The following is an 18,016-nucleotide window of genomic DNA, read 5'->3' on the forward strand; positions in this document are numbered from 1 at the left end:
ATATGTCCGTCTGGTTTTTGTCCATAACAGTCCATCAGTCATAAATATAAAGTGCGAGTGTCCTCGTTAAATTATCCTTATACCCGAAGTCAAAAATTCCAACTAATTGGGGACTTAAACTGTAACAAGGTCTTAATACTTTGTTTAATAATTACACCAGGATATCGACTGCGTGTAACCCAAGGTTTTAATACTTTGTTATCAATTATGCCAAGTGTCCTTGTACATAATTTCACCCCTGTTTTAATAATTCCATAGACTATTAATCCATTCCCGTGTCCAGTTAAATGAACGATTATTCGTACATATAAATATCCCGCCCATCGTGTCCGATTGAGTGTATATGGTTATTTATAGGTACGTCCAATTGTAAATCGTTATATTAAAATTAACAAACTATCATTTTGTTAAACAAATATAAAGCCCATTAATAGCCCATAGTCTAATTTCCACAAGTGTCGTTCTTTTGTCCAAACCCCAATTATGGTACAAAGCCCAATTACCCAATTTTAGTAATTAGCCCAACATCATGATTACTTCGTTTTAAATAAGCATAATAATCACTTAGCTACGAGACATTAATGTAAAAAGGTTGAACATAACTTACAATGATTAAAAATAGCGTAGCGTTACACGGACAGAATTTCGAATTACACCCTTACAACATTCGCTAACATACCCTTATTATTGGAAATTAAAATTAATATATATATATATATATATATATATATATATATATATATATATATATATATATATATATATATATATATATATATATATATATACGTTGAGAGAGTTGGATGGATGGATTAAACTGAACCAAACACGCGAATTTATAGGCTTGTGAGCTGGAAAAGGAGCTCATGCGATCGCTTGAAGATTACTCTTCAAGGCCATGCGATCGCATGGCCAGCTGGGGAGGCTCACATGCTCTTGTTTTTTTTCTGCCGACGGTTTTTATAATATAATATAATATAATATATATATTAATTTTAAGAATTAATTATATATTATATTATATTCATGTGCATAGTTGACTTGTAATTTTTAGTCCGTTGCGTCGAGCGTTAAGAGTTGACTCTGGTCCCGATTCCGGATTTTCGAACGTCCTTGCGTACAATTTAATATCTTGTATTTTGTGTTTCGAATCTTGTACTCTTGTAATTTTGAGACGTTTCTCATCAATAATTGGAACCTCTTTGATTGTATTTTGTACTTTTGAGCTTTTTGGTCGTTTGCGTCTTCAATTCGTCGAATCTGTCTTTTGTCTTCACCTTTTATTATTTAAACGAATATCACTTGTAAATAGAACAATTGCAACTAAAAGCTTGTCTTTCTTGAGGGATAATGCTATGAAATATATGTTCGTTTTTAGCATTATCAAATATTCCCACACTTGAGCGTTGCTTGTCCTGAAGCAATATAGTCTTGAAATATACTAGAATTACTTCTTTATTCTTCACACTTTGTACATCAGTGATTTCTTTACGGCAGTATAAACAATGGTAGTAACGATGTGGTTTACAGTCCCACATGACTATAAAAATTTAGATCCATTAAGGAAATTGGATCTTTATGAAAACATCTGATCTTTTGAAAATTCAATCTAGTTTTTACCTTAGATAAGTTTTTCGGAATAACCCTTCTCCGGTGTTTGCAAATTCTTTTTGTGGGTTTAGTGGGTTTCAGATTTGAAAACTTTAGCTCAAAACTTGAGGTTTTGTGTCACCCACTTGCTAACCTTGTATTGGGAAAGCAACACGTCCAGTATACTTGCTCCGTATATTACCTTTCGGTAAACTACCGTCCGGTTGTAAAGGAAAGCGTTGAACAAGCAACTGTTAAGGAAATGTCCCCAGACATGCTTTTAATTATGGTCTATAACGTGTCGGATGCAATTACTATCCTTGGTAGGAGCAATAGTAAAGCTCACCCTTATAATTTTTCGGTCTGGCACAAGGTCCTGTCTTTGACCATGATATGCAACTACCGTTCTTACGGTTGACACCTGATTTGGTTCAGGTGACCTAATGAATTCCAGGTGAATTCCTAGGATTTTACGTTCAATGGTAATGAACGCATTGAAAATGGGTTTTCAGAAAACAAATCGGTTTTAATTTTGATCAAAATATTTTCTCGTTCAAGCTCGAGTTTAGATATCATTGAATTTCATGAGTTTGAATTCTCAATCTTTAAGGTCAATCTCTAGGATTGAGTAATATCAGTCTTAAAAGCTGATTTTTGATGTTTTAAGGAGATTATCCTTTTCTGGGGATCTGATTCATTAGGCTTATCCAGCTAATTTGCACGGCGTCCTCCCCATTTTACAAGACAGATCCTCTCATGGTTAGGATAAGTCTGACCACTTGGCGACCCTGTTTGATGCTGAGGTCCGTGGATTTCCTGCTGATTTTAGTGATGACTTTTCTAGATTTTTCGTCAACCTACAGCTGGTCTGGACGACAACTTCATGACCTAAATCAAGAAGCGCGTTTCTTTTTCGGAAGACTTTACTTCCTTTTAATAATGGAATTGATTCATCATGTAGATCCATCTTTCTTTCAAATATATTACAGTAAATCGGGTAAAACTGATTAGATTAGCCCAAAGAAAAAGTATCTTCAATTATTTGTACAAAAATATGTGATATATGTTTTAAATAACTTGGTAAATTTTCCCACACTTGAATTTTAACATTTTGGTTTGTTTCTCAATTTATGTCCTTTCCAAGGTAACAATAATTTCGGTGTTAACACCTTGTTTTATCGTTCATAAATATGTATAAACATGATTTTGAATTCATTTAATTGAAAATTTTGAAAAATTTTACTAGAATTGGGTAGTCAGTATATAAGACTAGGGCTGTTCTTTATTATCAAAGAGTACTAGATTCTAATACAACTACTGCTTTACTAGTATTTCTAATGATAACCAAGTGTATAAATCAAAAATTTATTAAAATTCAGAAAGAATTTAACCCCTTCCCACACTTAAGATCTTGCAATGCCATCATTTGCAAGAAAGCAGTAACAATTTAAATTATTGAGGGTAAATATCGTAGAAAAATGATTAAATTTTACCAAAGTTTCCAAACATATTGGCGTTTGTTTGCTGAATGATAAATGGTGCATATCGTTTGTTCATTCCATCTTGTTGTTAGATCACATTTATTTTTCATCTTGTCGTCAAAATTATAGCTTTTGCTGAACTTAATGCCAGTCTTTGAAAATGCGCTGTTTTACCCTGTTTTGTACAATCGACAATATACATACATACAAATATAAACATGCATGGCAATTTGAAATGGGACTTAATATCCCACTTTCAAATCCTAAATGTGAAATATTAGTACACAATAATAATAAAAATGATAAAAATTACATAAATATATCCAATAACGTAAGTTTAAACATGAATAAATAAAAAGATAAAAACATAAAAATCATAAAAATAACCAATGGAACTAAATCAGTCTGGATAGGGGTTCCAGTTCATCTCGTCAGGTGGGTTCCATTGTTGGTTATAGGTGTTCTGATAGGCTTGGTTATAGTCATACCGGTTAAAGGGTGGTCGGATGTCGGGGTTGTGTGGCGGAAAATGAGCAGGTCGAGTAGGCACGTAATTATTTGGTACCTGATATGATAGCTGGCTCATGATTTGGTGCTGATGAACTAACCAGCTATCGTGTTGGCGTCGCCTATAATCCTCGTATACTCGCTCGGAGTTCCACTACTCGTACATACTATGTCTGGCCGCGCTCGGAGTTCCACTGCTCGTACATAATGGTGAAAAGACGTTCCCAATCTGTAAAAGAAGAACTGCCATACCTTTGAATCAAATGTTGTCTAACACGGTCAGCTAGATGGACCGTTTCCAAAGGATTCCAATCAATTACCCTCGGCACCTCTACCTCTTTTGTTACCAATTTAAATTTATTACTTTGATATGTCGGGTAATCTCTTCATCGTCTATCGAATCTCAGATTAGAATGCAACGTGTGTTCCGGAATTGTTGGGTATTCTACAGGTGGATGTGGCGGAAATACTATGAATTCATTAGGTAACTGTAACGGGTCATGATAAGGTACGTGCTGATCAGGCTGTTGTTGTGGTTCCTGTTGTGGTTGTTGTTCAGGTTCATATTGCATTTCTGGTTCTGGTTCTGGAGCTGGAGCAGGTCGTCTAGATGATGATGATCCTGAACCTCCAGTATCGGCTTTCTGCAAAACACATTAAACATAAAATTTGTGCATCCAAATATGCATTAGTGTTAGCAAAATAACAATTTAAAACAATCACAATAACATGTTAAATCAAAATTAAACTTATACACATTTTCACATTTTTTTTTTTTTTTACAATTCTATACTTTTTCAAAGAAGCACATATGAAAATGTATACAAAGTTCATAAGCATTTAACTCAAATAATATGTCAAAATAGTCATTACTAACAATTAAAAAAGTCTCAATTGGCAATTATATCAAATTAATCAAGTTCATGAATTTTCGCCTAAAAAGACCACTTTAATCTTTAAAAATCATGTTTAGGATCAATGTTTGGATCATTTAACTGCCTAAACATGTTACACTATTCAATTAAGCAATAATTCATGACAAAAATTGGCCATAACCAGTTTATATCAAAAAGCTCCAAATTGCTCAAGAACACAAACCCTAGATTTCTAAAAATTTTGAAGTTTTTGGCTTTAAATCATGTTAAATAGCATCAATCTAGGTTATACATGCATAAAATACTATCAATTTAACACTAATTACACTAGAAATTAACAAAATTGCATTAGGTAAAATATTGGTAATTATCACAAAAACTAGGAATTTATAGAGTTTAGGGGTGTAATTTTTACCTTTTTGCTGAAGAATGCGAATCTAGGCATGATTAGAGCAAGAAATTTGACGAATTACGGTGAAAAATTGCAAATTTTAGAGATTATTTTGGGGTATTTTCGTATGTGTGTGTGTGGAGTGGTAAAGAACACAGACCCGCTGATCCTTTTGTTTCTGGCCTGGAATTTCTCCCCATGCGATCGCATGGCACCAAAGGCCAAACTCCATGCGATCGCATGGAGTCCCGGGTACAGTGTTTTTGTCATTTTTTTTTATAAAACCTTATAACTTTTTAAAACATTTAATTAATTAAATTCTAAAAATTTTGTTTTCCTTTAGGAGCGAGGGCGTTTCGGAACGTTGTCCTAGTCCGTCCCTCGACAAAATTTTAAAATTTCGTCAATTCAAAGCGCGGTTTTAAAAGTAAAGATTTTTGGGTTTTTATAATGTTTTTGGCATAATTTAATTCAACAAGATTAAAAATAATGATAATAAAAGTTCTCGTCCCTCCCTCGGGTAAAGCAATTTCGGTTCAAAGACCTAGTCTTCAACTTACGACGAATTTTAAAAATCATATTTTTAACTTATCGAAATAAAGTAAATTTTTGTTTTTAAATTCACACCAAACTTAAATTTAAAATGCATAAAATTAAAAATTCATATTAAAAATTTACACCAAACTTAAATTATAATTTTGTTTTTATACATACAAACTTATATTAAAAATATTAATTTTTCAAATATTTACAATTTTAAATATATTGATTTAAAAACTTTACAATATTATTTTAATATTAATAAAAAAAACAAAGTAAAAATAAAATTAAAAATCTTTTTGGCTTTTATCCCACTTTAATCAATCAAATATTATCAAAAATATGCGCCCCTCTTTTCGGTAAAGTAATTTTGGTTTTATAACCTAGTTTAACTCATGACGAATTTTTGAAATATTTTGGTTGATTGATTAAAGATATTTATACCTTAAGAATAAACGGTAAATTTCACAGTGATGTAGTAAATTTTTTTTTTATGATATCAATAATTTCGGTCGCTAGACCTAATTTTATCGAATACCAATTTAATACTTTATAGCGAACAAATTAGCGTTTATTATCAAAAGGTTAAAAGTAAAAATAAAAACTGAAAACTGTACAAACTTACCTATGAGATAAAATTGTTAATGATATGCTCTAGCCCACTCATAAGATAGTCGGACTAATTGGTTTTCCATTGCTACATAGGCATAACCTCGAGCATTTAACGTTTTTTCTTCTAAACATATAAACGGTCCGTCTCTGCATAAAGTAACGAACTCGGTATTGGAATATGTCTGATTCGTCGAGCATTTTCCTTCATGTGACCATTTTCCGCATTTGTGACATCTTTCAAGGTGTCGTGCTCTTCTTTTCGCTGCGGATTTTGATTTTCCTTTATCAAATTGTAACTTATTATTTTTGCATATGGATTCTTTTCTTACTCCGTCCAATTTACCTCTGATTAATGATACTATTTCACTTGGAAGTGTGTCATTATTACGTTTAGTGATCAAAGTGTGTAGCATTAGACCATGGTTTAATTCACAGGAAGTCTTCATCTCGTAAAAACCTAAAAAAAAATAAAAATTCAGAATGGGGGGAGAAGACTAGTTTTTTAGGGTCTGCTAGGGAAAGACCATTCGGGTTCCATTTTCGAGAACTACACGAAAACAGAAAATCTAACTCTAACAGAAATACATATTATCCTTTAAAGACTTGATTCTCCCCACACTTAGTTAGATGTGGTGTCGAAATTGTGATTAACTTTGTTGTCAACTTCCATTGGACTATCTATGTAATGTTTAACTCTATGACCATTAACCTTAAATTCAATCCCATTTGAATTTATCAATTCTACTGTTCCGTATGGGAAAACTCTTTTGACTATGAATGGTCCAGACCATCTTGATTTCAATTTTCCAGGAAATAGCTTGAATCGTGAATTGAAAAGAAGAACTCTGTCTCATTCTTTAAATTCTTTTGAACTTCTGATTCTTTTATCATGCCATTTCTTCGTTCTTTCCTTATAGATTAACGAATTTTCGTATGCTTCATGTCTTAATTCTTCTAATTCGTTTAGTTGACTTAATCGTAGACGTCCGGCTTCATGTAAATCAAGATTACATGTCTTCAAAGCCCAAAATGCTTTGTGTTCAATTTCTACTGGAAGATGACATGCTTTTCCGTAAACGAGTTTAAAAGGTGTGGTACCAATTGGAGTTTTGTAGGCTGTTCTAAAAGCCCAGAGTGCATCCTCTAATTTTATGGACCATTTCTTCGGATTTGATCCTACGGTTTTCTCTAGAATACGTTTTAAAGCTCGGTTGGTATTTTCAACTTGTCCACTTGTTTGTGGATGATAAGCAGTGGAGATTTTATGAGTTACTCCATATCTTTTAAGAACTTTCTCAAGTTGATTATTACATAAATGAGTTCCCCGATCACTTATTAAAGCTTTCGGTGTTCCAAACCTTGCAAAACGACGTTTTAAAAAGTTGACTACAACTCGTGCATCATTAGTCGGGAGAGCTTGTGCTTCCGCCCATTTAGATACATAATCAATGGCAACGAGAATGTAGAGATTATTATGAGATTTTGGAAATGGACCCATAAAGTCAATACCCCAAATGTCAAATACTTCACATACTTGAATGACATTTTGTGGCATTTCATCACGTTGACTTATTTTTCCGGCCCTTTGACATGCATCACAGGATTTGCAAAGAAGGTGTGCGTCTTTGTAAATTGTAGGCCAATAGAATCCAGCATCATAAACTTTTCTTGCTGTGAGCTGAGGCCCATAATGCCCTCCTGTTGGTCCTGTGTGACAATGGTTTAAGATTTGACTAGCTTCATCTTCGAATACACATCGGCGTATTATTCCATCGGGACAACTTTTAAACAAATGTGGATCTTCCCAAAAATAGTGTTTTATATCACTAAAGAATTTCTTTCATTTTTGGTACGATAATCCTTTTTCAAGGAATCCACATACTAAGTAGTTTGCATAGTCTGCAAACCATGGAATTTTATTATAATCTATCTTCAATAGATATTCATCAGGAAAGTTGTCTTGTATGGCCGATTCATTTAGAACTTCTAATTCGGGATTTTCAAGACGAGAAAGATGATCAGCGGCGAGATTTTCTGCTCCTCTTTTATCTCGGATTTCAATATCAAACTCTTGTAAGAGTAAGATCCAACGGATTAATCTTGGTTTAGCATCTTGTTTCGAAAATAGGTATCTAAGAGCAGAATGGTCGGTATAGACCACCGTTTTAGCTAGAACGAGATATGAACGAAATTTGTCAAAAGCAAAGACAATAGCAAGGAGTTCTTTTTCAGTAGTTGTGTAATTTGTTTGTGCTCCTTGTAACGTCTTACTAGCATAATAAATAGGTTGAAATCGTTTTTCAATCCTTTGTCCTAAAACGGCTCCCATTGCAAAATCACTTGCATCGCACATAAGTTCAAACGGTAAATTCCAATTTGGTGTTATCATGATCGGCGCATTAGTGAGTTTTTCTTTAAGTATATTAAAAGATTTGATGCATTCATCTGAAAAGATGAATGGAGCATCTTTTTCTAGGAGTTTATTCATAGGAGTGGCAATTTTAGAAAAATCTTTTATAAAACGTCGGTAAAAACCGGCATGCCCTAGAAAACTCCTAATTCCCCTAACATTGGTGGGATGTGGAAGTTTAGCAATTACATCTACTTTAGCTCTATTCACTTCAATTCCTTCCTTTGAAATTTTATGACCAAGAACGATGCCTTTTTTAACCATGAAATGGCATTTCTCTCAATTAAGAACTAGATTTGATTGTTCACATCTAATAAGCATTCGTTCAAGATTAACTAGACATGATTCAAAAGTATCACCGAAGACTAAAAAGTCATCCATGAAAACTTCCATGCATTCTTCTATCATGTCGTGAAAAATCGCCATCATGCACCTTTGAAAGGTTGCAGGGGCGTTGCAAAGTCCAAATGGCATGCGTTTGTAAGCAAAAGTAATAAGGGCACATGAATGTGGTTTTCTCTTGATCCTCAGGTGCTATTGGAATTTGAAAATATCCGGAAAAACCATCAAGAAAACAATAGTAACTATTTCCGGCTAATCTTTCCAACATTTGATCAATAAAAGGTAAGGGAAAGTGATCTTTTCTGGTGGCGTCATTTAATTTTCTATAATCAATACATACACGCCATCCTATTACAGTCCTAGTAGGAATAAGCTCATTTTTCTCATTTGTGATGACAGTCATGCCACCCTTCTTAGGTACGCATTGAACTGGGCTTACCCATGGACTATTAGAAATTGGATAAATTAAACCTGCATCAAGCAGTTTAATAATTTCGTTCTTAACAACATCTTGCATATTCGGATTTAGTCTTCGTTGGCGTTGCACATACGTTTTATGACCTTCTTTCATAAGGATTTTATGTGTGCAATACGAAGGACTTATTCCTTTAATATCATGAATCTTCCATGCAATAGCTGGTTTATGCGCTTTTAGCACATAAATGAGTTGAGATTTTTCATTTTCAGTAAGAGAAGACGATATTATTACAGGTAATTTAGATTCACCATGTAAATAAGCATATTCCAAATGGTTTGGAAGTGGCTTTAACTCTAATGTCGGTGGTTCTTCTATCGATGATTTATATCGATATCTGTCTTCTTCTTTTAGCATTTGAATTTCTTCTGTTGTTGGTTCATATCCATTAGCCATAAGTGTAGCTAACATTTCAGTTTCATCAATTGGTTCAGTACCTTCTCCTAAAGAACATTCTCCTGTTCCTTGTAATTCTGGAAATTCTTCTAACAATTCTGCATGTGATTCTATAGTTTGAATATAATAACATGTATCATCTGCAGATTGCGGTTGTTGCATTGCTCTATCAACTGAAAAGGTAACACTCTCGTCCTCTATACTTAGGGTTAGTTTCTTACCAAACACGTCTATCATTGCTTTAGCCGTGTTTAAAAATGGTCTTCCTAATATGAGAGGAACTTGAGAATCTTCTTCCATGTCCAGAACAACAAAATCTACTGGAAATACTAAAGTACCAACTTTAACTAGCATGTTTTCCATTATTCCTCTAGGATATTTTATTGATCGATCGGCTAGTTGTATACTTATTCTTGTTGGTTTCAATTCTCCAAGGTCTAGTTTAGCGTATAGTGAAAACGGCATTAAATTTATACTAGCACCTAAGTCTGCCAATGCTTCTATTGAATTAAGACTACCCAGAAAACATGGAATTGTGAAACTTCCTGGATCAGATAGTTTTTCTGGTATCTTATTCAACAGCACTGCAGAACAATTAGCATTCATAGTAACAGCCGAGAGTTCTTCCATTTTCTTTCTATTTGAGATTAGATCTTTCAGAAATTTAGCATATCTAGGCATTCCTGAAATCACATCAATGAAAGGAAGATTTACATTTATCTGTTTAAACATATCTAAGAATTTGGATTGTTCGGCTTCAAGTCTCTCCTTTCTCATTTTACTCGGGTAAGGAAGTGGTGGTTGGTATAGTTTAACATAAGGTTTAGCCTTAACTGTGTTATCTTCATTAACCTTTTCAACTACCGGTTCTTTTTCCTTATCTTGTTCAGGTTGTGGTTCTTGTGGAGTAGGAATAGCTTCATCAGAAATTACAGGTATTTCAGGTGGTTTAAGTGTAATACCACTTCTTGTGGTAATGGCTTTAGCTGTTTCATTCTGGGGGTTAGCATTTGTATCACTAGGTAGACTTCCCGGTTTTCTTTCACCTATCAACCTTGCTAGATTACTTACTTCTTGTTCCAAATTTTGAATAGAAGCTTGTTGATTTCTAAATGCTTGAGCATTTTGTTCATTGGTTTGTTTCTGAGATGTGAAAAACTGTGTTTGAGATTCAACTAGCTTTGTCATCATATCTTCTAAATTTGGCTTTTTATCATCGGTTTGTGGTGGTTTGTTTTGAAAACTAGGTCTTTGCTGGTTGTAAGTATTATTGGATACTTGTTAATTGCTAGGTCCTTGTTGGTTATTTTATGGAATATTTCGGTTATAATTCTAGTTTTAATTATAGATTGGTCTTGGCGGTTGATAATTATTCTGATAATTATTTCCAGGCCTTTGGTTTATGTATGAAACATTCTCTCTTTGTTCCATTGTTAGTTCAATACTAAGACAATCTTTTGTCAAATGTGGTCCTCCACACTGCTCACAACTAATTCGTATTGAGTGAATATCTTTAGTCATCTTTTCCATTCGTCTCTCGACAGCATCTATCTTTGCGGAAATGGAATCTAAGTCATGGCTAGAATCGCCTCTAGCTGCTTTAGATGATCTAACGATATCTTTTTCTTGATGCCACTCATGTGAGTGGGAAGCAGTGTTATCAATAATTTTGTAAGCATCAGTTTCGGTTTTCTTCATAATAGAACCACCAGCTGCTATATCTATGTCTTTCCTTATAATGATGTCGCATCCTTGGTAGAATATTTGTACTATTTGACAGGTGTCTAAACCATGTTGCGGACATCCTCTCAATAACTTTCCAAATCTGGTCCACGCCTCATATAGAGTTTCATTTGGCTTTTGTGTGAACGTAACAATTTCTCCTTGAAGTCTCACGGCTTTAGATGCCAGAAAGAATTGTTTAAGAAATTTTTCAACTAAAACGTCCCATGTATCAATCGCCCCTTCAGGTAACGATTCTAACAAATCTTTGGCTTCTCCCTTTAAAGTCCAGGGAAATAACATGAGATATATCTGTTCATCCTCAACTTCTCGGATTTTAAATAGTGTGCAGATCCTATTAAAGGTACGAAGATGTTCATTTGGATCTTCCTTCGGCGCACCACTAAATTGGCATTGATTAGTCACCATGTGTAGAATTTGTCCTTTGATTTCATAATCTGGCGCATTAATGTCTGGATGAGTAATTGCGTGACCTTGGCCAGTGCGTTTAGCTCTCATTCGGTCTTCCATACTTAGAGGTTCCAGATTTTCCATGATTGAATTTGTTGAATCTGAATCACTAGAGGATTCTGATTTAATGGATCGTTCCTCAACAATCTCTATTTGAATGATTGGTGGTTCCGGAGGAAAAATTAATGGTTCAGGATCTATGAATCGTCCCTGAATATTCTCCGGATTCTCAATTGTGAGGTCGGGTTCTGATGTCGTGCGAGGTGTATATAAAATAGTTATTATTTTACTAGGAAAACACTATTAAATATGATACAATTTTACACAAGATATTTATTTATTTATAGAATGGATATACTTAAACCTTGCTACAACACTTATAGGCAGTGTACCTAATCGTACAGTAGTGTAGTTTTTAGTAAGTCCGGTTCGTTCCACAGGGAAATCTTTAAACAAAGCTCAATGCTATATTAGTTTACTTTTATAAAAATACAAACATATATATAAGTAATATTATTATTATAAAGGGGGGTTTTTACCGTTTAATGACCGGTTTGTCGATTTTAAAACTTTAGTCGCAGTTAAAACCTAATGTAAAATATAAAATACAAGACTTAAATTAAAGCGTAAAGTAAATAACGATAATGAAATTGCGAATAATAAAAGTGCGATAAAATAAACTTGCGATAATTAAAAAGTACGATAATTAAAAGTGCGATTAAATAAAATAACAATAAATAAAAGTGCGATAATTAGAAGTGCAATTAAATATAAAATAAAGGAAATTAAATATGAAATAAAAGAATTATGCTTATTTAAACTTCCGTAATCATGATGTTTGACGTGTTGATTTTAGTTTTATGCCCATGGGTTAATTGTCCTTTGTCCTGGATTATTCAATATGTCCGTCTGGTTTTTGTCCATAACAGTCCATCAGTCATAAATATAAATTGCAAGTGTCCTTGTCAAATTATTATTATACCCGAAGTTAAATATTCCAACTAATTGGGGATTCGAATTGTAACAAGGTTTTAATACTTTGTTTAATGAATACACCAGGTTATCGACTGCGTGTAAACCAAGGTTTTACCACTTTGTTAACAATTACACCAATTACCCTTGAATGTAATTTCACCCCTGTTTTAATTATTCTAGTGGCTATTAATCCATTCCCGTGTCCGGTTAAATGAACGATTATTCGTACAAATAAATACCCCGCCCATCGTGTCCGATCGAGTGTATATGGTAATTTATAGGGACGCCCAATTGTAAATCTTTATATTAACATTAACAAACTTTCATTTAGTTAAACAAATATAAAGCCCATTAATAGCCCATAGTCTAGTTTCCACAAGTGTCGTTCTTTTGTCCAAACCCCAATTATGGTACAAAGCCCAATTACCCAATTTTAGTAATTAGCCCAACATCATGATTACTTCGTTTTAAATAAGCATAATAATAACTTAGCTACGAGACATTAATGTAAAAAGGTTGAACATAACTTACAATGATTAAAAATAGCGTAGCGTTACACGGACAGAATTTCGACTTACACCCTTACAACATTCGCTAACATACCCTTATTATTAGAATTATAATTAAAATTAAAATATAAATTATAAATATAAATATATTTACGTATGAAGAGGAAGAAAAAAGATATATTTTTTGATCAGAATTCGGTTGGCTTTATAGCCAGAGTTGAAAATTGGGGCTCCGCGACTCGCGGCAAAATGCCCTTACAACTCCGCGAGTCGCGGAGAGGTATTTACAGCTCACACCCTTGGAGTTTCTTGCTGCCGACGGTTTTTATTATATATATATAATATATATATAATTAATATAATTAATTATATATTATATTATATTTATATACATAGTTAACTTGTAATTTTTAGTCCGTTGCGTCGAGCGTTAAGAGTTGACTCTGGTCCCGGTTCCGGATTTTCGAACGTCCTCGCGTACAATTTAATATCTTGTACTTTGTGTTTTGAATCTTGTACTTTTGTAATTTCAAGACGTTTCTTATCAATAATTGGAACCTTTTTGATTGTCTTTTGTACTTTTGAGCTTTTTGGTCGTTTGCGTCTTCAATTCGTCGAATCTGTCTTTTGTCTTCACCTTTTATTATTTAAACGAATATCTCTTGTAAATAGAACAATTTCAACTAAAAGCTTGTCTTTCTTGAGGAATAATGCTATGAAATATATGTTCGTTTTTAGCATTATCAAATATTCCCACACTTGAGCGTTGCTTGTCCTCAAGCAATATTGTCTTGAAATACTAGAATCACTTCTTTATTCTTCACACTTTGTACATCAGTGATTTCTATACGGCGGTATAAACAATGGTAGTAACGATATGGTTTACAGTCCCACATGACTATAAAAATTTAGATCCATTAAGGAAATTGGATCTTTATGAAAACATTTGATCTTTTGAAAATTAAATCTAGTTTTTACCCTAGATAAGTTTTCCGGAATAACCCTTTACCGGTGTTTGCAAAATATTTTTGTGGGTTTGGTGGGTTTCAGATTTGAAAATTTTAGCTCAAAACTTGCGGTTTTGTGTCACCCACTTGCTAACCTTGTATTTGGAAAGCAACACGTCCAGTTTACTTGTTCCGTATATTACCTTTCGGCAAACTACCGTCCGGTTGTAAAGGAAAGCGTTGAACAAGCAACTGTTTAAGGCAATGTCCCGTGACATGCTTTTGATTATGGTCTATAACGTGTCGGACGCAATTACTATCCTTGGTAGGAGCAATAGTAAAGCTCACCCTTATAATTTGTCGGTCTGGAACAAGGTCCTGTCTTTGACCATGCTATGCAACCACCGTTCTTACGGTTGACACCCGATTTAGTTCAGGTGACCTAATGAATTCCAGGTGAATTCCTAGGATTTTACGTTCAATGGTAATGAACGTATTGAAAATGGGTTTTCAGAAAACAAATCGGTTTGTATTTTTGATCAAAATATTTTCTCGTTTAAGCTCGAGTTTAGATATCATCGAATTCCATGAGTTTGTAATTCTCAATCTTTAAGGTCAATCTCTAGGATTGAGTAATATCAGTCTTAAAAGCTGATTTTTAATCTTTAAGGAGATTATCCTTTCTGGGGATCTGATTCATTAGTCTTATCCAGCTAATTTGCATGGTGCCCCCCCATTGTACGAGATAAATCCTTCTCATGGTTAGGATAAATCTGACCACTTGGCGACCCTGTTTAATGCTGAGGTCCGTGGATTTCCTGCTGATTTTAGAGATGACTTTTCTAGATTTTTCGTCAACCTACAGCTGGTCTGGACGACAACTTCATGACCTAAATCAAGAAGCGCGTGTCTTTTTCGGAAGACTTTACTTCCTTTTAATGATGGAATTGATTCATCGTGTAGATCCATCTCTTCTTTTCTTTCATTGGGTAAAACAGTTTAGTTTAGTCCAAAGCAAAAGTATTTTCAGTTATTTGTTACAAATATATGTGACATATGTTTAAAATAACTTGGTAAATTTTCCCACACTTGGCTTTTTATTTTTCTTTTTATCGTCCTCTATTCCATTTTAAATGAATTTTAACATTTTAGTTTGTTTCTCAATTTATGTCCTTTCCGAGGTAACAATAATTTCGGTGTTAAAACCTAGTTTTATCGTTCATAAATATGTATAAACATGATTTTGAATTCATTTAATTGAAAATTTTGAAAAATTTTACTAGAATTGGGTAGTCAGTATATAAGACTAGGGCTGTTCTTTTTTTATCAGAGAGCACTAGATTCTAATACAACTACTGCTTTACTAGTATTTTTAATGGTAACCAAGTGTTTAATATAAAAATTTTAAAATCCGAAAGAATTTAATCCCTTCCCACACTTAAGATCTTGCAATGCCCTCATTTGCAAGAAATCAGTAACAATTTAAATTATTGAGGGTGATTTGTGTGAAAATGATTAAATTTTTACCAAAGTTTCCAAATATATTGGCGTTTGTTTGCTGAATGATAAATGGTGCACATCATTTGTTCATTCCGTCTTGTTGTTATTTCACATGTATTTTGCATCTTGTCGTCAAAATTAGTTGCTTTTGCTGAACTTAATGCCAGTCTTTGAAAATGCGTTGTTTTACCCTGTTGTGTACATAAGATAAACTGCAAACATATATACATATTTTTGAAGTTTGGTATATTACCCCACATTCAAAAATTATTAAAATCTAAGAATAAAAGTTAGATAATTATAAAAATGATTACAATATTAACAAAAATATTAAATGTATCAATAATTACAAATTACAAAATAATAAAAAATAATAAGTAAACTAAGGATGATATTGGTACCAATAGGGGTTCCACGCATAACCATAAGTGCTATAGAATGCTTCGGCAGGGTCATACGTAGGATATGGTGGCTGCATCTCTATCGACCAAGGAGGGAAGACGGGTTTCGGTGTAGGAATATAGTTTCTACCTATATGTTGGCAATGCGCTATGATCTGGTTCTGATGAACTTGCCAATCTTCAAATGCTCTCTGTCTAGCATTTTCGTATTCCTGAGAAGCTATAAACCTATGCATTTCTTGCATCTCATTCCCCCCTCCTACATTACCTTGTTCCTGGTTTCTCTCTACCTGTGGATGTCTACCATTGTATCGTACTGCGGCGTTATTTCGCCGCTTCAAAACTTTTGCACCATGGTATACATTTAAACCTATAGTGTCGCGGGGTTCCGGCTCTTCTACTAATAATCCCCCCCGACTTATATCCACACCGAGATATTCACCAATCAAAGTAATAAAAATACCACCTCCTATTATGCTATGTGGACGCATCCCCCGAACCATAGCTGATAAATAATAACCCACACAATATGGTAAAACAAATCTTGTTCATTTACCTTTTCTTTGTTTTTACCCCTTTGTGTAATCGAATTAGCTAAAAACCTATGTATTACTCTTAATTCGGCTCTATCTATATCCAAATAAGAGTAGTTTCCCCCTTTGAAACGGTGATGGCTTGTCATTTGACTCCACACACCGTGTGTATCAAAATTCTCATCTATCTTTCTACCGTTTAGTATCAATCCTCTACAATCGGCAGACGCTAATTCCTCAGGCGTATATATACGTAAAGCCTGAGCCATGTCCAGTAAAGACATGTGGCGCATCGAACCGCCTAACAAAAATCTAATAAAAGAACGATCGGTTAAACTAGCTACCCGATCATTCAACTCTATACTACATAACAACTCTTCACACCATACTTTATATACAGGTCTGCGTATGGTGAATAAACATATCCAGTCATTAAAAGAAGAATTACCATACCTCTGTACCAGTAATTCCCTAATTGGCCCGGCCAATTCTACAGCTTCCAAGGGTCCCCATTCTATGACCCTCGGTACCTCAACAACCTTGGAATGAAGAGTATGCAAACCCCGTTGATATTTTGGATAATCTATCCAAAGTCTGTCAAATCTCAGGTTCGGGTGCAACTGTTCCAAGTGCATATCTGAAAAGGTCATGACTGGATGAGGTACATCCTGCTTGTAGTAGTTATCTACCTCCTGTTGTTCCAAGTTCTCAGCAGGAGCATAGCGGGCTTGGGATGAAGATTCACCCCTTTCATTCTGCAAAACACATCAAACACAAATTTTGTGCATCCAAATATGCATTAGTGTCAGCAAAATCATCAATCAAAATAATTACAATGACATTATCAATTTATATCAAACTTAAGCTTATTTTCACATTTTTATCAAATCTACACTTTTTCAAATAAGCATATACGAAAATTTTCACCAAGTTCATAAGCATTCAACTCAAATAACATGTCAAAATAATCATTACTAGCAAATAAACAAGTCTCAAATGGCATTATCTTTCAAAAATCAAGTTCATGAATTTTGGACTTGAAAAAGTCCACTTTAATTCTCAAAATCATGTTTAGGCTCAAAGTTTGGATCATTTAACTACCTAGACATGTTACACTACTCAATTTAGCAACAATTCATGACAAAAATCGGCCATAACCTGTTTATATCAAAAAGCCCCAAATTGCTCAAGAACACAAACCCTAGATTATTCAAAATTTGAAGTTTAAGGCTTCTACTCATGTTAAACAGCATCAATCTAGGTTATACAAGCATAATACATAAACAATTTAAGTCTAATTACACTAAAAAGCATCAAAATCAAATTGGGGAAAAAATAG

Source organism: Rutidosis leptorrhynchoides, chromosome 3, assembly GCF_046630445.1.
Source record: "Rutidosis leptorrhynchoides isolate AG116_Rl617_1_P2 chromosome 3, CSIRO_AGI_Rlap_v1, whole genome shotgun sequence".
NCBI lineage: Eukaryota > Viridiplantae > Streptophyta > Magnoliopsida > Asterales > Asteraceae > Rutidosis > Rutidosis leptorrhynchoides.